Genomic DNA, 18,678 nt, shown 5'->3' with positions numbered 1-18,678 from the left:
TGGTAAGGGGCGAAATGGGTTCGGGGGAGGGGAAGGAATCCGAAGGGGAAAGTTGAACAAGGACAAATATACAAGGGAATGCCATGTTCTTTAAAACAGTCGCAGTACAACGTAAACCACAATAGCGCAGACACTCATGTACCAAAGACAAACACACAACGACGATCAACTGAATAACATAGAAAAACGAACAAGCAACACATAAGAAAACAGTAGGGCATCGTTATAGACTCACAAGCTTACAAACGCACCCACACAAGTAGGAAAAACAATCAAGTACCGTCTTGGGATTCGGCTGCCAAAATAAAGAAGAGCCACGAAAACTTACTAAAAGTAAAGGGGAAATCACTTATCAAATGAAATGTTTTTACTTTTGTACAATCAATCAATACATTGTCTTGAGAAAAGTTAAATCTTACTAGAAAAAAAAGAGAAATAAGGAAGAAAAAATTTGGTCCCAGTGGGTCTTGAACCTATGCCCCTCGAAAAATTCAAAGTCAAAAAGTCAAAGTAGGTTTATTGTAGGAATTGAGTACTCTTCAAAAAGGAGGTACAGTATTACACGGGTCATACCATAATGCCACAATCCTCCCTTAAACACCGAACCGATTCGTATGCAAACTATAGTAACAATTTCTTTGTAAATCTTAATTTGTTACTCCAAATTGATTGTTACTCCAAATTGATACCGCCATTTTTCCCTAAACACTAAATCAATTCGGCAGTAAAGTCTCTCAAATGGTAGATCAAAAGCTTAATGCACACAGATATGTTTTCAAGGCCAAATGAGGACAAAAACTTAGGTCATAGTAGCCCGAATTACTAAGACTTGTAATATCGTGTGAGGTCCTCATTTGCGTTGAGTCCAATACGGATGAGTTTTGTGACAGCTGAAAGAAGTCACCCAATACAGTATATCCTTCATATACATGCAGCGTATAGTAACATTTGAAAATGTTACACAAGTGTACTGACATTTTTAACGTGTTATTTATTGTAAACATTGAAATTCTCACAAGTCAAACTATCAAAATAATGAGGACAAAATGATAGAATCAGTCACATTATTCATAAATTTGTTTGCAAGTTACTTAGTATAACTGCACACTGTTAGCAGAAAAAGTTAAGACCTTAAAAGCAAGTTCAGCGGGGTCATTACCCTTGATTTGTTATCTTTTTTTAATTGTCGTACTTTCATACACCAAATTTTAATTCCAACAAACTTCACAAGAGCATAGTTGTGCTTTCCGTTGTATATATCACTGGAATGTTATGGATATTGAAAATTATTGAGACCTATACCCCATTCTAGATTTAAGTGAATTATCGTAATTTCCCATCTATCTATTTCCGAGCACGTGGGGGATTCGGTGTAGGATATTTTAGGGGTGGGGGGAGGGTGGCCGGGGGAGAGACAAAAGCAAGTATGAATATTCGATAGGGAAAGATAAATTCCTAAATGCAGCCTCCTTAGTAGGATATCTTACTTTGAATTGTAACAAAAAGCAGTTAAAACGGCCATTGCGGCGGCTGTTTAGGGATCTTTAATGGTGCAGTCTGCCTCACGCACCATACTCTTAATAGCCCAGGATATCCGGAATGTCAGCACGTTCCTACACCCAAATAGTTATCTTGAACATGACTAAATTGTGCTAGTTTTTAAAATGTTTTAAGCAACCCGTCTGCTATTTCACTCCATTATTGTATCTATTTTTAGCGGGACTACTTTGCAATGTTTGATCTGGCTGTATTAAGTGTGCCCCTTGCTACCGTGAAATATACCTTTACTTTTCTTTTTTTCATCACTCATTACGTTTGATTAACATTCAGTGAAACATCATTTTATAAAGCCAAGGGAGCTAAACGGTACTGAACAAGACGAGGTACGGATGAACAATTCATTCTTGGATCACTGAACGCAAGACAGACAGGAAGAAAAATTCAACCACGACTAAATCAATATTTGGTGAAATATTGTGCAGATAAAGCCTGCCTGTGATAATTACGCAATAATTCAAGTTTACGTTTTCCAAAAGTATTGTGTTTCAATAATAAAATGGAAGCCTACATTGATGACTGCAAAATATTGATTTAATAAAATAATGCGAAAATCAACGAGTTGATTAAATTGCAGAATGGAGCCGATGACTGTGAAAATGTACTTAAAGTTAGTGCTTTTTGGCTTTGTTCTTGGAGTCTCTACAGGTATTTCTCAATTTTTGTTTATGTTTCAAATTAGATAGAAAGAATGTTATTTATACTAAGATATGAATTACATCAAAATGTACACATTTTTACAAATAATATGGAGATCAATATGTACACAATTATAGCATCGAATACAAAAGGCCTCTGTGGGCGATGGTTAAGACCACTGAAATTTATTATACGGTTTCTATGAGAATCAAAATACTTCATTTTCGTTACACAATTTTAGTTGTCACAGCAAAATGTTACCCAAATACCTGTGCGACCAGAGAAAACAAAAGTGAATTTACCTGATATTTAACAATTCATTGAAAATATTGCAATGCAAATGTATATAATTGACGTAAGAAGATATGTTAATGTAAAAGTTTCTGAAAGAGATATGTTTTAGTAAAGTGTTTCCGCTTCAAACTCGCTGATCCACTCTTTATTTCCTATTCTAATTACTGTAACTAACTAAGCAAAGTGATGGCCTATCAGTAAGTTTCATCTGTAGAAGATTAGATACGACACAAAATGTTTGTGTTAATATTTCCTAAGAAGGTTTTTAAATATAGTAGACACATTCTTTATAAGAACAAAAATTACGGACGTTTTAAACAATACTTATCTACAATCAATGAACGATACAAAGTGATTTTTTCAAAACCTAAAAACGGCTAAAATTCATCCATCTTTTCTGTAAAACGGGTAGGCCGTGGTATTTGTTTTCGGCGTAGCTGTATAACATGGGTTTAGACCTACATTCTATATAACTCGGGGCACGTAACAGGTGCGCGCTGAAAAAATAAATCAATTCTTACTAATGGATATCAGAAAGCACATACTGTAAAATCATTTAATTTCGTGGGCATGCAATTTCGTGGTTTTGGTCAAAATAGCAATTTCGTGGGGATAAGAATTCGTGGATTTCAACTTTTAAACATAAATTGAATGGGAATTTTACTTGTTCGTTGGGTTTAAATTTCGTGGATTGACTTAACCACGGAATCCACGAAAATTTGTCCCCCACGAATATTAATGATTTCACAGTATTAAACAGGGCATATTTAGTAGTTTTCTTAAAGAAATAAATCAATAATCAATAAAATGATTTATTCGAATTTAACGCAAATTGAATTGAAGGAAATATCACCATTCAATCATAAATGTAATTATTTACACCAAAATGAAAATCTCCGACAGAAGTTCTCCCAACGTACAACTGTTCCAACTAACTTCAACTTGATATTTTGCTTTAAGTTTTATTAAAACTGAGAACTCAGTCGAGTGATTAGAATTATCGGGGTCACTAGTGTTTCAAAAGTTCTTAGGGTTTTATTTTTACCTCTTTTTCTTCCTTTAGGTGTAAAACAGAGTTTTAGTTCTTAGTTTTCACTTTAAGAACTTATTTTCAATCTCGCTTTCAGGTGTCTTATTCCTGGCATATATTTAATTGGCAGATTAAAATGCCTATTAGTAGACAATGAAGTAAGGACGAATTAGATACAGCAGTTGCCGAAGTGAAACCTAATTGTATCGGGCGAGATATTGTGCTAGTGGGTTCCTTATGGGAGATTCTATTTCAGAATCAGCACAGTCAATCATTTTATCTCCTGTCACTGAAAGGATACCAATTGATCATATAACTTTGCCGCTTAGTTGAGATATTTGCAAATTAGTCATGTGTTATGTGCTCATAGATGTATATACAAATCTTTTCTGTATGCACATCCTGTTAAATAATGATTTTTCTATGCGCAAAACATTATAACCTCTACACCGTTTGTCTTTTTAAAAACATTTCTTATCCACATGTAAGACCAAGGTATCTTACTCATATGTTATTTCAATAAACTCCAAGGATTGAAATATCAATTTTTCAGAAAATCTAAACTGACTTTGGATTTGTCGTAGAAAAGACACATCTTTTCCATTGTAAATTTCCGCCATTTTTGACACCTTCAATTTATGAATGAATTGATAGATGGGATCAAATGTTCAGGGTAATGTTATCTTAGTAACAGCAACATTTTCAACATAAAGATAAAATAATTTTCTGTTATGAAATTAATGTTTTAACAGCTTACATCCAGCACTTTGAAATATGATAGAAGGTGATTTGTCAAAAATTTGCATGTGAGGCATTTTTTTATTTATAACGTTATATAAAGTACAAATTTCACAGTAATTATTCGTAAGTTAAACGTGCGTTTAAGATTTTTTCATGTTTTGCTAACATTGGATAGCCATACTCAGTAAATTGCAAACAAATCTATGAATGATGTGTTTGATTGTCTTCACCTCTTTGATAGTTTGACTTATGGGTTTTCAATATTTTGATTAAATGAAAGATAAGAAATCTCAGTACTGTACACATATGTATCATCTTTCAAAACTGAAGCATCAATCCCTTAATGTTACTTCTTTCTTTATAGACATGAACAAACTAAATAGGTGACCTTCTTTATTCTTTATTTAATTGACTAATTTCCAATGGCTGATGCTCCCAGCAGGACTCATTTAAATGTATATAGTTTACATTTTTTTGAAGAATATTGTCAGTTCTTAATAATTATCAAAAGAAAAGTGCGGGGTCATATTTAATGCAAGAAAAATATTTTCAGTCAAACACACAAATTACAAACTCGGCTTAACAATGAGACCCCAAATTGTTGTGGTGGTGTATGACCTAATATTCCACAACATATTATGTCAAACTATCATTTCATTAAGAAACATCTTCCTAAATGTCAAACATAGATCTGAAATGTGATTTCAGCAAAACATTGAAAAGAAAAAAAGGAAAATAGTTTTACAGAATAAAGGAAAATAAACTGTGAATTATTTGAATCCGCCATTACCATACCATTTGTTTAGCGCCATTTTCCTATTTTAAGTGTTTGTACACGTATTATAAAGTATTCTTGTTATTATTATTAATGACATGGCTGTATTAATGAAATGACAAGGTAAACACTTTTTTCTTTCCCGTCATCATAAGAAACCTCCGGAGCTTATAGGTATGTTGGTGCAAACGTTAATCTGCTATAACATAAGCACTGATGAACTGCTGGATCTTTTCTTTTGGATGGGGGCGGACAAGTTGTGGAGGGGTTGGGGGTAGACACTTAAAAGCACAGGGTCCAAGCCTTTAAGATATCTTAATTCTACTTGATCGTAGTATAACTTCAATGCATAACTCAACTCCGGATCTTGTACATTTTGGGGGATTTTACGATACATTCTTTTATGAATTAGCCGGATCAAGTATCAGACGGATGTGGAGCGTTAACATATTCTATTCTTTGTATTTTGCAGGTTCAGCAAACCCCAGCTGTTACGATTCATTTACAGGTAATTTATTTTCCTGATTAAAAAATACTTTAAGTTTACCTTCTCCATAATCCAAATTTCTGCGTCTTAATACTTTTTCCTACTTACAGGAAAAGGTAATCATGTCTGTAGTGGGAGGGGAAACATACTGATTAAGTGCTTACTGTCTATCTTTTCCTCTATCCGTCTATGTCTGTAACAAAGTTTGTCCACACATCTCCACAACATTGAACGGGTTTACACAAATCTTCATAATAAGCGACCTTTGATGTCCATGCTTGACGGCTTCCTTATATAAATTGGCAGATTTCCACCAAACCTTACAGGAGTAATCAGTGTCAAGTTAAATTGTGCATGTTGTCGGATGTTTAGTCCGATGATTTTCAGTAGAGTTATGGCCCTTGATATTTTAAACAAAATAATGTTTTGGCCACTTTTCTTATATAACTGTGCTGATGCCCACCAAACTTTGCAGGAGTTAAGTGCCAAGCCTCATCGTGCTTATAAGCTACATGTTACGCTTAGATGACTTGCGGTGGAGTTATTGCCCCCACCAATGTGTAGTATTTTTTATTGTTTGATCATCTACTTCGATATCTACAAGAGAAAACAGCAAACATCACAAAAGGGATCATTGCCTACCTTAGTTGTGCACATAGTCGACATGTACAGGTTCTGTATTTGTCAGCAGATTTATGGCCCTTAAATTCGTCGACATTATGCTTTTGTAGCCACTTCTTTTTGTGGCCCCCATGAGTGGTGGGTGGGGGCATATAGATTTGCTCTTGTCCGTCCGTCCGAGAATGTTTTGTCGCGACTAGCTCCAAAAGCGTTTGACGTAGAGTAACAAAACTTTACAGAAATGTTGGTCAGCATGTGTAGTTGTGCATCTGGGGTTTTGCGTCCGGATTCATTCGGTCGTGTAGGAGTTATGGCCCCTGACTTTGTAAAAATTGGTCATTTTAGTGTTGTGTCGTGCCTAGCTCCAAAGGTATTTGACGTATAGTCACAAAACTTTGCAGGAATGTTGGTCAGCATGTGCAGTTGTGCACCTGGGGTTTCGCGTCCGAATTTGCTCAGTATTGTAGAAGTTATGGCCCCTGACTTAGTCAAAAATTGGTCATTTTAATGTTGTGTCGCACGTAGCTCCATAAGTATTTGACCTAGAATTACCAAAGTTTACAGGAATGTTGGTCAGCATGTGCAGTTCTGCACCTGGGGTTTTGCGTCCGGACTCATTCAGTCATGTAGGAGTTATGGCCCCTGACTTAGTTAAAATGGGTCATTTTAATGTTGTGTCGCGCGTAGCTAGAGTCAAGAAAGTTTACAGGAATGTTGGTCAGCATGTGCAGTTGTGCACATGGGGTTTCGCGTCCGGATTCGTTTAGTATTGTAGGAGTTATGTCCCCTGACCTAGGAAATATTTTACCTATAGTCATTATTTCACTACACAAGACCAGACTTCTTGTCCAGACTTACTCAAAAAAAAAAAGTTTGTGAAACATGTATGTTAAAATGTACTTGACCTAGAATCATAAAAAAAAGGATTATTTTATAGCCTATGAAGTGTTCTCTTTAGGAGTTTACTCAGCTAGGCCAGAGTTATGGCCAACTAAGTGAAAAATACACATAAGGTTCTTAAAAGTTTGTGTTACAAACATCTTAAAATTTGTTTAACCTGAGTCATTAAACCATGTTACAGTGGCAGGAGTGGAAGTGGGGGGATTATTGTGTTTTATTGTGCAAAAGGTTTTATCATTTGTCAACTTTTACAATATTTTAACAACTTTTCTTACACCATTGGGCAGATTTCTACTAAACCTTACAGGTTTTCAGTGCCACGCCTGGTTATAGACATCAAAGAGATGTTTCGGACCAGTGAGTAATGGCCCTTGATTTGTCATATTTTACAGTGGTTACACAACGTGTTGTATACAATAAGACTGAATATTATTAAACCTTCCGAGTGATTAGTGAGAACTATAGCTGTGCATTTCATCGTCATGTTATGATTAAATGATTTTCAGCGGGGTCCTTACCCTTAATTTGTCAAACTCTTTAATTCTACCAAACCTCACCAGAGCATAGATGTGTATATCGTTGTGTATGTCGTTGGAATGGTATGAATTAATGATTTTCCCTGAAGTTATGACCCTTAATATGTGGTACATTACACGTTCTTCGGGGGAAAGGGTTGGGAACAAACATCTTACGTGAAAACAATTACTTTTCTATTAAAAAAACTATTTCAGGTAGACATGTATGTACCACAATCATGGAAAATCAAACATGCAGCAAAGAAAAGTTAAATATTAACTTAAAGTTTAGTACATTCTTAAGACTGTCAGAAGACTTATACTCGGATTTGAGCCAAACTTGACTATGAATAATTATATGTTTTATCATGATTTTTCATAGCCGTCTGTTGAACCATTATCTAGCATTAAACGAATAATGTAATAAAAATGTGTGTTTATTAATAAAAACTATATTTAACCAACTTTAAGACAGACGTAAATGATATAGCAGGTGTACGATCATAGTTTCAGGACCTCTTTAATACTAACATTCACTTTTAGCTCGACTTTTCGAAGAAAAAGTAGTGCTATAGGAAATCACCGGTGTCGGCGTCGGCGCGCGTCGCCGTTGGTTAAAGGTTTTTGTAAAGTCAAATACATCTGTTACTTTCAAATATTGACCTGAAACTTAAAACAGTTATTTATTTGCAAAGTCAACACCAGGAGAAACAATCCCAATTATTCTGGTTTGAATTTCGACAGAGTTATGCTACTTTCTAACTTACATTTTGTTTTGTTCAAAGATTTTAATAAAGTCAAATGTCTCTGTAACTATCAAAGCTTTTGACATTAAACTTAACTTAAAACAGTTATTAACTATCATAGTCTATACAAGGGGAAACCGCCCCATAACTCTGATTTGAGTATTGACAAAGTTATGCCCACTTTAACTTTGAATATTTTGATTAAAGGTTTTGATAAAGTCAAATATGTCTGTTACTATCAAAGCTTCTGACTTGAACTCTTATTATATATTTGATTGAGATAAGCTCTATTTACTGGCAATGCTCTTTTTCAGAGACAGGCACTAGGAAGTCAAGCATGCTGTCTTACGGGCAGCTCTTGTTTCATCTATAAAAGCTATTCAGCAATACTCGTAGAGCCCGCTCTACGCATGTTTCTCATTTCTTCCAATCTAAAACGTATTGTCGCACAGATTTAGAGATCATAAAATACCAATTATTGTAGGCAAATTGAAATGACACATATTTTTTAAATATTGACGTTTACGTGGAAGGGGCTATGAACAGAAGAAACAAAATTCTTTCATTCTCTTTTAAATATATGCGTAACGCAAAATGCTATTTGTCATTAATTACAATAGTTTTTGTTCAAACACTAAACAATCATCTTACCTTACTGTATATCATTGCTTCACAAATAATAAGATTTTGACTTGTTGTCTTCAGGGCATGTAAGGAATGTAACAAAATATCAATTAAGTACTAATCTGTTTCAATGATCATACCTGAACTTCTGCCTTAAAGTTTATAAACACTTTAGGATGATTTTATGTACTATAAAGTAAATTTCTAATAATGAAACATTTTAAAGAATCATGCAAAAGGTATATCTTAATATCATAGGTAATTTTCTTCATTTAAGGTTTGTCAGACATAATAGTCAGGTATTTTAAGGCAAGTTTTTGTAAAAATGCCAAACATTTACATATCCTTACATACACTACTTTTGACTTGCTACGATCGGGGATCTTGATTATTTCTATTGGATCTTTGTCAGTTCTTGTATTTAAATATCTTGATGATCAATCTGCCTTTAGATAATAACCGGAACGGTGATAAATTTTCGTAACATTAGATGCGTACTCATAAACGGAAAAAAACTATTTCATCATCTAATCAATACTTGAAAAGGTTGAAAAAAAGACCCTTTGTTTTATAACACTTGGTACACGCCTGGTAAACTACAGAGCTACCTCTTTAAGAGGAATACGGTAAACTGCTCTGTCGCAACTTCCGAGGTAGTGCACGTCGCGAAAAAAGAACATCAACAAAGGTGAGTGTCATCATATGTTTTGCATTTTTACAAACAGTGTATCGAATATCAAACATCGGGGAATGTTAGGCGATGTAGATATGATTTAACTTTACAGAGAACTTTAAGTTTACTAATTCATTCTTAATTTGTGGTCGTGGCGATTTTGCAGTAAATTTGGCCATTTCGTCATGAAAGCACTTTCATCGTCAAATATTTACATTTTAACTAATATTAAGAAGCAAACCGAGTAGGCGTGAGATAGCTGTAAAATATACAATGCATTTGGAAATAAAATATGTACCGAAAATGGTTCGGGAGTAAAATTATTCAATTTTTATTGAGAGAGAGGCTGTATTTTTTAATTGATCTTCATGAAATTTAGTCAAAATGGTTGTCTTGTTTAAATCAAGGTCATGTAAGAAAATGTATTATCTGGGGTCAAAAACTAGGTCACTAGGTTAAATTAAAGAAATACCGTATCTACGCAATAGGTACTGCATTTTACACTATCTTTATGAAATTTGATGAGAATGTTTGTCTGGATAAAATCTAGGATGAATTTGAATATGGGTTAACTGGAATAAAGAACTAGGTCACCTGGTTAAATCAAAAGAAAGCTTTGAATATGTGATAGAGGCTGAAGTTTTTCAATTGATATTCATGAAATTTGGTCAGAATGATTGCCATGATGAAATCTACGTCAACTTTTAATACGGATTATCTTGGATCAAGAACTAGGCCACTAGGAAAAATAAAATAAAAAAAAATTTTGTCTGCAATTGGGACTGTATTTTATACCGAAAAAATGCGATGCTGAAAAAAAAATTAAATTGAAAATGCGCGAATTAAAGCCCGCGCGAAACTACCTTTTAGCCGTTTGCGCGCAATTTCATGCTAGCGAATTTAAATGATTTCACAGTACATGAATTAGGAAATGCGATTACTGGCTCGGGCATGTTTTTTTTCTTCACAATTTCGCAATCTAAAGATTCTAATGCTCTTACGTCATAATATGACAAAATTCAAATTCTAAAAAAAAGATAATTTTACACAAAATCTGAAGTCACGACCCTTTCGTCAAAGGCGTCTGATTGGTTCAGATAAAAGATAAATTGATAGAAATGAAAACAGCCGAGAATATTAGAATTTCAATTATAAAGAAAGTTCTTAAATTTAGAAGCCGATCACTACAGTGAATATGTCAGTAATTGTATGTTTAATTGAGGTTGCTAATTAAATGCGTACATTGTTAAAACACTAAAGGCATTATGATTAGCCTCCACGTAAAGTTGTCCTATCTAGCACGTAAATCAGCATGACTGTTTAAAACTTTCAGATTTTAGATTCAATAGTGCATTTGAACGTGCTCGTACATTGGTGAAGTCACAGCGACTCTGATATTTGTACAAAGTATATTTTATTTACCGGCACGTACAAACAAACTGGTCGTGTCCTCAACGAAAAGCACTTATGGTATCATTATATTCAGATATGATTTTACAAGCCTTGTAAAATCATATCTGAATGTAATATAGTGTAATAGCTAGTGTAAACAAGTATCAGAGCCACTTCCACTAAAGTTACAGGCAACCCTTGCTTTTCACAAGATAATTTCACGCATTAATTATTCTCTACCTAAATTTATCTTTTTTTAATAGAAAAAGAAGCACATGCCGATTCTAAGAAAATATAGCCCGCTCGCTTTGATCAGTAGTGAAAGTGCATAATCTGTTGATCATGGGCTTTGAGTTTGAACCCCCTGACTATTTTACAATGTGCCTGTAAGAGGACTTGACAGTTAGTTGCTGAGAACAAGTTAGTACTGGTGCTGGATCCAGAAGTACTTGCTAAAACGGCACTAAATACAAAACAAGCAAAATAAATATAAGAAAATATAAGCAATATGTATTATACAAATATATATATATATATATATATATATATATATATGAGATAATTGAATTGTATCCCGTAAGTGGACATAACTACTATCCGAATACATTCAACACTGCTCAAAACTGTTAATGCAACACGGAGCTATCTCCTTCCCGACAGAGCTATCTCTCTCAATAAAAAGTGAATAATTTTACTCCCGAACCATTTCGGTACATATTTTATTTCCAAATGCATTGTATATTTTACAGCTATCTCATGCCTACTCGGTTTGCTTCTTAATATTAGTTAAAATGTAAATATTTGACAATTGAAGTGCTTTCATGACGAAATGGCCAAATTTACTGCAAAATCAGCTTGTTGGTAAATATCACCACGACCACAAATTAAGAATGAATTAGCAAACTTAAAGTTCTCTGTAAAGTTAAATCATATCTACATCGCCTACCATTCCCCGATGTTTGATATTCGATACACTGCTTGTAAAAATGCAAAACATATGATGACACTCACCTTTGTTGATGTTCTTTTATCGCGACGTGCACTACCTCGGAAGTTGCGACAGAGCAGTTTACCGTATACCTCTTAAAGAGGTAGTTCTGTAGTTTACCAGGCGTGTGGTACCTCATTGATAAAGCAAAACACTGTATTCCATTTCCGCTAATAGATCTTAAATTGTTGAGTTAACTATTATTAAGGCGACCAGTAAGTATGTCTTATTACTAATCGCTTATCAATGTGCAAGTCGTGCTAGACACAGTGAACATCTGTTTCAATATGAATGCAAATATGAAAGAGTTACACATTGCATCCGGACGAAATCAGTGATCAGTTATTTTGTCTTTCACCTACTTGAATCAAGAGAGGCTGAAAATATGTAACAAGTAGAGTTTTTTTTTCTAAACACTTTTTGTAAAAAATATTTCAGATCTTTGCGATGCAGATATACCTGACATTCCATATTTAACGACAAGAGACCCAACAATAATGGTAACCAACGTAACGTTTCACTGGAAATTTTGCGACGTTTATGCAATTAATACAAGCATGTGGTACAAGAGCAAAACTCCAATGAGTACAAGTTGTCCTTCTATGTTCATGTGTGGAACAAAGTTTCCCATCTGGATGAACGGTAGGTATATTTTCATTTCAAGTTTAACAGACGGTTTACAAATATCACAAAGAACATTAAATGCAACGCAGTCTTCATCCAGGCATTGGAAATACAAATATAATTGAAATTTATGTTAATTTTTTTTACATAAAATGTAGTTTTTGTTTCAAATGTCCTATTACTTTATAACTATTCTACAACTAGGTCAAAATCCGGATACTCATGACGGGCTGGTAAATCGGACATCTTGTTTAAGAGACTTTGACAGCTGTTGTCTACATACTTACACAGTTTCGGCAAATAAACTGTGGGGAGTTCATGGCGTACTGTTTTGTTGATCTGCCGTCAAATTACCATCAGAGATACTGCTTTGGTATGTTACTTTTAAATTCAGTTTGCTTACCACGTGTAACAGAAATAACGGAAAACGGTAATTAAAAAAAATATTATCACAATATACACTACAACTTTATAATCGTCACGAAAACTTTTACATGGAATATGTTTTTAAAAAGTATCGTAAATATGCAATTGCTTAATGACTGTTTATTAATTTTGCAAATGTTCAAACACAAAACCTTTTAATCAAGTTTAGCTCATATTTTCGACCTGTCTTTTAAACAGATTTGAAGATACCGGAACCAAATACTGACATAACTCACACATCTGCGCTTTTGCAAACTGAAGCGTTGTCCAATGTCTCCTCAACAAAGATAACACAGCCAGCAACAGCGACTACCTCTCTTCCTGGGACTGATCAAAGTACACATTACACGACAACTCCGAACACAAAAGTGCATGTAAAAGGCATGTTTGGGTTAAAAATACATTAACGGTAGTTTAAGCAATACTTAAGGAATATATGGTTCTTTAGATTAGTATTAGATTTCACAAAATCAGACTATGTTTTACTAAGATATGATGAATATCTGCCAGATATCCGTTACAGACTTTGACTGATTTGCCCCTCACTAATCTGAGATTGAAAAATCGCCTGGGTTGGTAATAGAATACTTTTTTTAGAAAGCCATCCAGCTAGTTTACAGAATATCGATGGTACTACCAGCTGTTTTTTAGAGTTCTACTTTGGTATCTTGGAAAAGTCACAATGTGACATGACATGCGTGTGTATGTGTGTGTGTGTGTGTGTGTGTGTGTGTGTGTGTGTGTATATTTTCGCTTTTAGGACGTTGCAGTACGTCAAAAACATGCTTAACATCTTAACATTATTGTTTAATTTTATATAATTTAATACTTTTATATTTCTGTCTAATTAAATTTGTCGTTTCAGAGCTGGAGACTAACCATGAGTCAAAAATTACTACATTGCTAGCATGTATCGGTCTTATGGCAGCAGCAATTGTAGTTTTGGTAACAGTTATAATTCGTCGCAAGCGGTAAGGAACTATGTTAGCTATAAATTATTACAAACATGTATATGCAAAAGCAATTGAATTTTTCTATATTACAATAATTGAAACGAAAATATTGTTTAATTATTTGAATATTTACAGAATGTCAAAGGTAACAGACAAAATGATGAAAGATAAACCGCCAGCTGACAAGGATAAGCCATATGAAACATTGAGAAAGCCGGAGGTCAGTGTTATTAAAGCAAACGCTCCTGAGGGCTTCTATCGTGTCATTTCATACGACCATCACGTTGATGCTGTCCAAGGAGGTACATACCCAGGCTATGATACCTTAAACAACATTGACTATACAATTGCAGAACATGACAAGGGGACACTGAACACAGAAAAGGAGTTGTATGAAGAGGAAGACCGCTATGTATCACTACCTTAAGAAAGAGGAAGTATGGGATAATGAAATAATTTAGTATCGTTGTACTTTGAAATGTTCAAAACAATTTTTTAAGGTAATTACCACTACCAAATTTAAACAAGTATTGAAAATACAGACAACTTTAAATATTCGGTACATTGGTGGAAACACAATTAAATCCTGTATACAGTTTTACCTTTATATGAATAAGGGCTAATGATATGAACAGATTAAGAACGTTTTGACACACGTTTATGAAATATTACATTAAGGTATTGGATCCCTAATAGTAATGTTTAAAAAATAGCATTTGCTTGGTATATTCTTAAAATTGACCATGTTTCGCACTGTGTTTCAAATTAATTTTTAAACAATTTTTACCGTGCCGTTTCTTGTAAATTTTGTATAATTTATGGCATTTCCTCAAGCTCAAGTAGAGACAAGTTTCAATGTGATGGCCACTATCTAGAACGTTTGCAGAGAATTCATTACAGCATTAACTCTGTTAAAAGAAACATCAAAATATTGTTAAACAATTATAAAACACAAAATAAAACTGTAAATATCATTTTTTTTCTAGGATGCCTCAAGTAAGCAAATTTAATGAGACAAAATTCTCCAAAATTGAAAAATTAAGGTCGAACCCTGTGGGTCTGTTTTGAATTTTGCTCACTTCATTCAAAAATAACCTTGGGGCAGAAGTAAAATCTACCTGCATTTCTTCCACAATATGTAATCTAAAGAATGAAGGCAAAATAGAGAACTTTTACCGCATGTTACTCAGTATTTTTAAAGATGTCTAACTCTACCCCTCCTGATTGTGGTAAATTTAGTAAGAAATGGCTTACAAAATGAAAAATTTCCACTTTTGTACAATAAATCCATAATAAGTCTAGAAAAAGTAAAAACTTACTAGAAAAAAAGGAAAATATGGAAAAAAAATTGGCCCCAGTGGGGCTTGAACCTACGCCCCCACTACCCTCCGCCCCCACCCCATCCCCGCACCGAAAATTGCAGTCAACGTAGGTTTATGGTAAGATTCGAATACTCTTCAATACTCTTCAAACAGGAGGTACTCTATTATGGGTCCAATACCTTAATTGTGACACATCATGGTTTTTGAACGAATTTTCATTCAAAATGAGTTCATGTATATTGTTTAATATATAGAATGTAGTACACATATTGCAAGTGACATGTTATATTATTCTTTTTTAAATGGATTAGGTTAGTTCTGCACGTTAGGATCGATTTTTCTACACTGTTTGATTGAACCCCAATTTTTTAAAAAATTAGAATATGCTAAGACAGTTCTGCAAATGAAAACGGTGGGGCCATGTGCTTGTTTATTTGCTACACAGACTGAGTTTTTTGAAACAGGACTCTATGGAAAAATACAACTTTCTTATCATTTTGGCGGTGAGAATTTTTTTGTACAATGTAGATTTTAATGAAACTTCTCACAGTCAAAACTAACGTATGGTTTTTAAAGTGGTAAAAAATAAAATGTATAGGCGCATGGACTTTGTTTTTTAGATATTGTGCCATGATTTAAGTGAACCGCACATTCAAGCTAATTTTAAGACATTATTTTGAAATATTTAACGTGCCAGAAGTTTAAATATCATCCGTTAACTTTAGAAAGATAGTAGCATTGCCATTGTAATAAATTTACCCATGGATTGCCATTTATTCATTAAATGATTTAAATGTATAAAATTTTATTGAATTTATGTAGCCATATGTACATCAATCAGTGTATGTAGGTAAATTTCAATCAGATTTTGTTTCTAAAATGTAAGATAACTATTCGTATATATTCTTAAAACTATTCTAAAAAGAGATTGACTAAACAAGTTTGCAGATCAAGTTATGAAAACACATTTGTTCAGGAAGGACCTAAATTGTCCACCCAAAAACTTGTAGTATGGCTGCATATTACCTGTATTATAAGAATGATTTTCATGAAGTTTTTGTGAGTTACAAAAATGTTGAATTCCCTATGTTATGTGTGTAAACATCACATTATCTTTGGATCTATTTATAAATTATAGCCTCGTTTCGGAGCATTCTTCCGAAAAAAAAATCGAGGATGCGACGGGTTCGTAAGCAGTCGGAAAACATACTTAATTATTTCGGTTTGAAATAGGCAAAAAGTTTTTGTTTATTTGTTAATTATTCTTGAACATATCCACGACTATTTGGTCAGATCCGATACAGTAGGTTATATTTTCAGTAAATATGAAGTCTCAGCTACAAACACTGGTTTTCATATAATACTCGTTCGGGCTTTAGTAGTGGACTTTTAACTTATATACTATGATTTTCTGCATAGCACTGTAGCAAGGTTCTGTCAAAAACTAGGTACAATATGTATGTTGCATGTTCTTTATTATTTGTATTATTCACATTTGAACCAGACGCATTTTTAGAATACCAAATGCCATGCTATAAACGCACAATTATCTAAGCAAATGTACTTTTACTGAGTATAATAGTTTACCTGTAATCAATGTCATTATATGATTTTGCAACTGCTTTTGTTTGAATTCTTTATTTTCGAATAGGGAATCCTTTCTTTCTTATACCACTACCTTTGAAAAATGTAAATATTCACTATTAAACGGGCACAATACTATAATCATATTTAAGTTTATCCTATACATTGGATGCATTTGTGTAGCTTATATAAAAATATCAGTCCGTTAATGCTTTAAACATTTTCATGTACATATATACAAGTATATCAATATATAATTTTTGATTTGGTATCTGAGTGCAGAAATGTTGGCAATAATTCGGAGTAACACAGTGATACACGTACCAAACTAACAGTATCTCGAAAGCTAGGGCGGGGGTCTCCTTGACCAAGTTGTTAAGCGCAATGACTTCAAATCACTCACATTTCATTGATGTCGGTTCGGGCCTCATTTGGAGCGTAGAGTTCTCTAGGCAAGAAAGTCATCCAGCTGGCTTACGGAAAGACCATGGTTCTACCTAGAGGCCAGCTTGGATATATAAAAATGCCCGGAGGACATTTTTTCTACCATCAAAAGCTTGAAAAATTGCTAAATGACTTATAATTTTACCGGCATAACGTTAATATATACCGATAAAAACACGGGCCGGGAGATTACAAAAACATTCTCATTTCTCTCATATTTCCTGCTTTTGAAGAGTCACGCCGACAAACTGTAGGTCATTTTGGCAATTTAAGAAGCTTTTGATTTTGGAGAAAGACCTTAGGCGTCCTTTCAAGTTTCCTTTTTTTGCATGGGTAATTGAGTGTCCTTTACGTTTGGGGAAATAATGTATTTACATACCTTTTCACCGTAAAGTAATATAACCCTCAATGTTTTGTTGCATGTGACAATAAGCTGATATTTATGGACCATAATATGTTTAGGCATCCTTTTTAGCTTGAATATAACTTACGTCTTATAATATACTCCTTTGTTATTTCAAAGTATAAGTGACACATTTTATGTACACTCTTATACATTGGTTTTAAATTCAACTTTTGGTCTAATAACAATATTCAAAGGAAATAGCTTGATTTTAAACCCTGAATATCGGAAAATACCCAAACCGTTTTCATTTAATTTATATCAAAAACAGTTAGGCTGTAGTATATGGATATCGAATAGCATGATATCATATCAGCTCTTTTACAGATACTCCTGAAGAGGACAATCGACAAGTTTTATACGGAATTATTATTAATCTCCACTTATTGTATCTGTAAGGTTACATGTTATTTGTTGACATTGCAATAAAAACCTCTAAAATAGAATGTGTTCTGGTTCTTCTTAAAAAGATCTAAGGATATAGAGTGCCTTATACTCAAAGGTATATCATTCCACAGTCTTCAGTCTGCAATACTAAAATCTTCTGTCATTTGAAACTTTCTTTTATTGGATAGAACAGCATAATACCACCATGTAGTGCCCGAAGAACTTAAATCTTGGTCCGTTGGGACAATATTGAAATAAGAGCTCGGTCAAATAGACTAGTGAATTTCAAACAGAGTAATCGTGCATGGAAGGGAGTAATCTAAATCGTATCCAAGCTTTTACAGGCATTTGTTGTATTATAAGATATGATGTTTTCGGCTTGTGCCGCTTTCTACTGTGCCAAACAATACATTATTGTTATATTCAACGTTCGAAATAACTAGTGACAAAACAAGTGTTTCTGTAGCATCTTTTGTTTCAAACCTAGGGCAGGATTTACAGTAAACAACGAGTCATCCATAAAGCATAATAGGAATGATATGTATAACATTTA

At 33.8% G+C, this 18,678-nt stretch overlaps 1 long non-coding RNA gene across 1 annotated transcript; it reads left to right on the top strand.

The window, feature by feature from the left end:
* The first annotated feature begins 1,920 nt into the window (after positions 1–1,920).
* Positions 1,921–18,187, top strand: LOC123528464 (uncharacterized). Its single transcript, XR_008366763.1, has 6 exons — positions 1,921–2,205; positions 5,509–5,544; positions 12,421–12,624; positions 12,811–12,979; positions 13,231–14,003; positions 14,121–18,187. It is a non-coding gene; the product is annotated as an uncharacterized LOC123528464 (long non-coding RNA).
* The last annotated feature ends 491 nt before the right edge of the window (positions 18,188–18,678 follow it).

The sequence above is a fragment of the Mercenaria mercenaria genome, chromosome 13 (assembly GCF_021730395.1).
Source record: "Mercenaria mercenaria strain notata chromosome 13, MADL_Memer_1, whole genome shotgun sequence".
NCBI lineage: Eukaryota > Metazoa > Mollusca > Bivalvia > Venerida > Veneridae > Mercenaria > Mercenaria mercenaria.
Note: the sequence above shows the minus strand (reverse complement) of the source record. Positions and strands in the feature narration are given on the sequence as shown.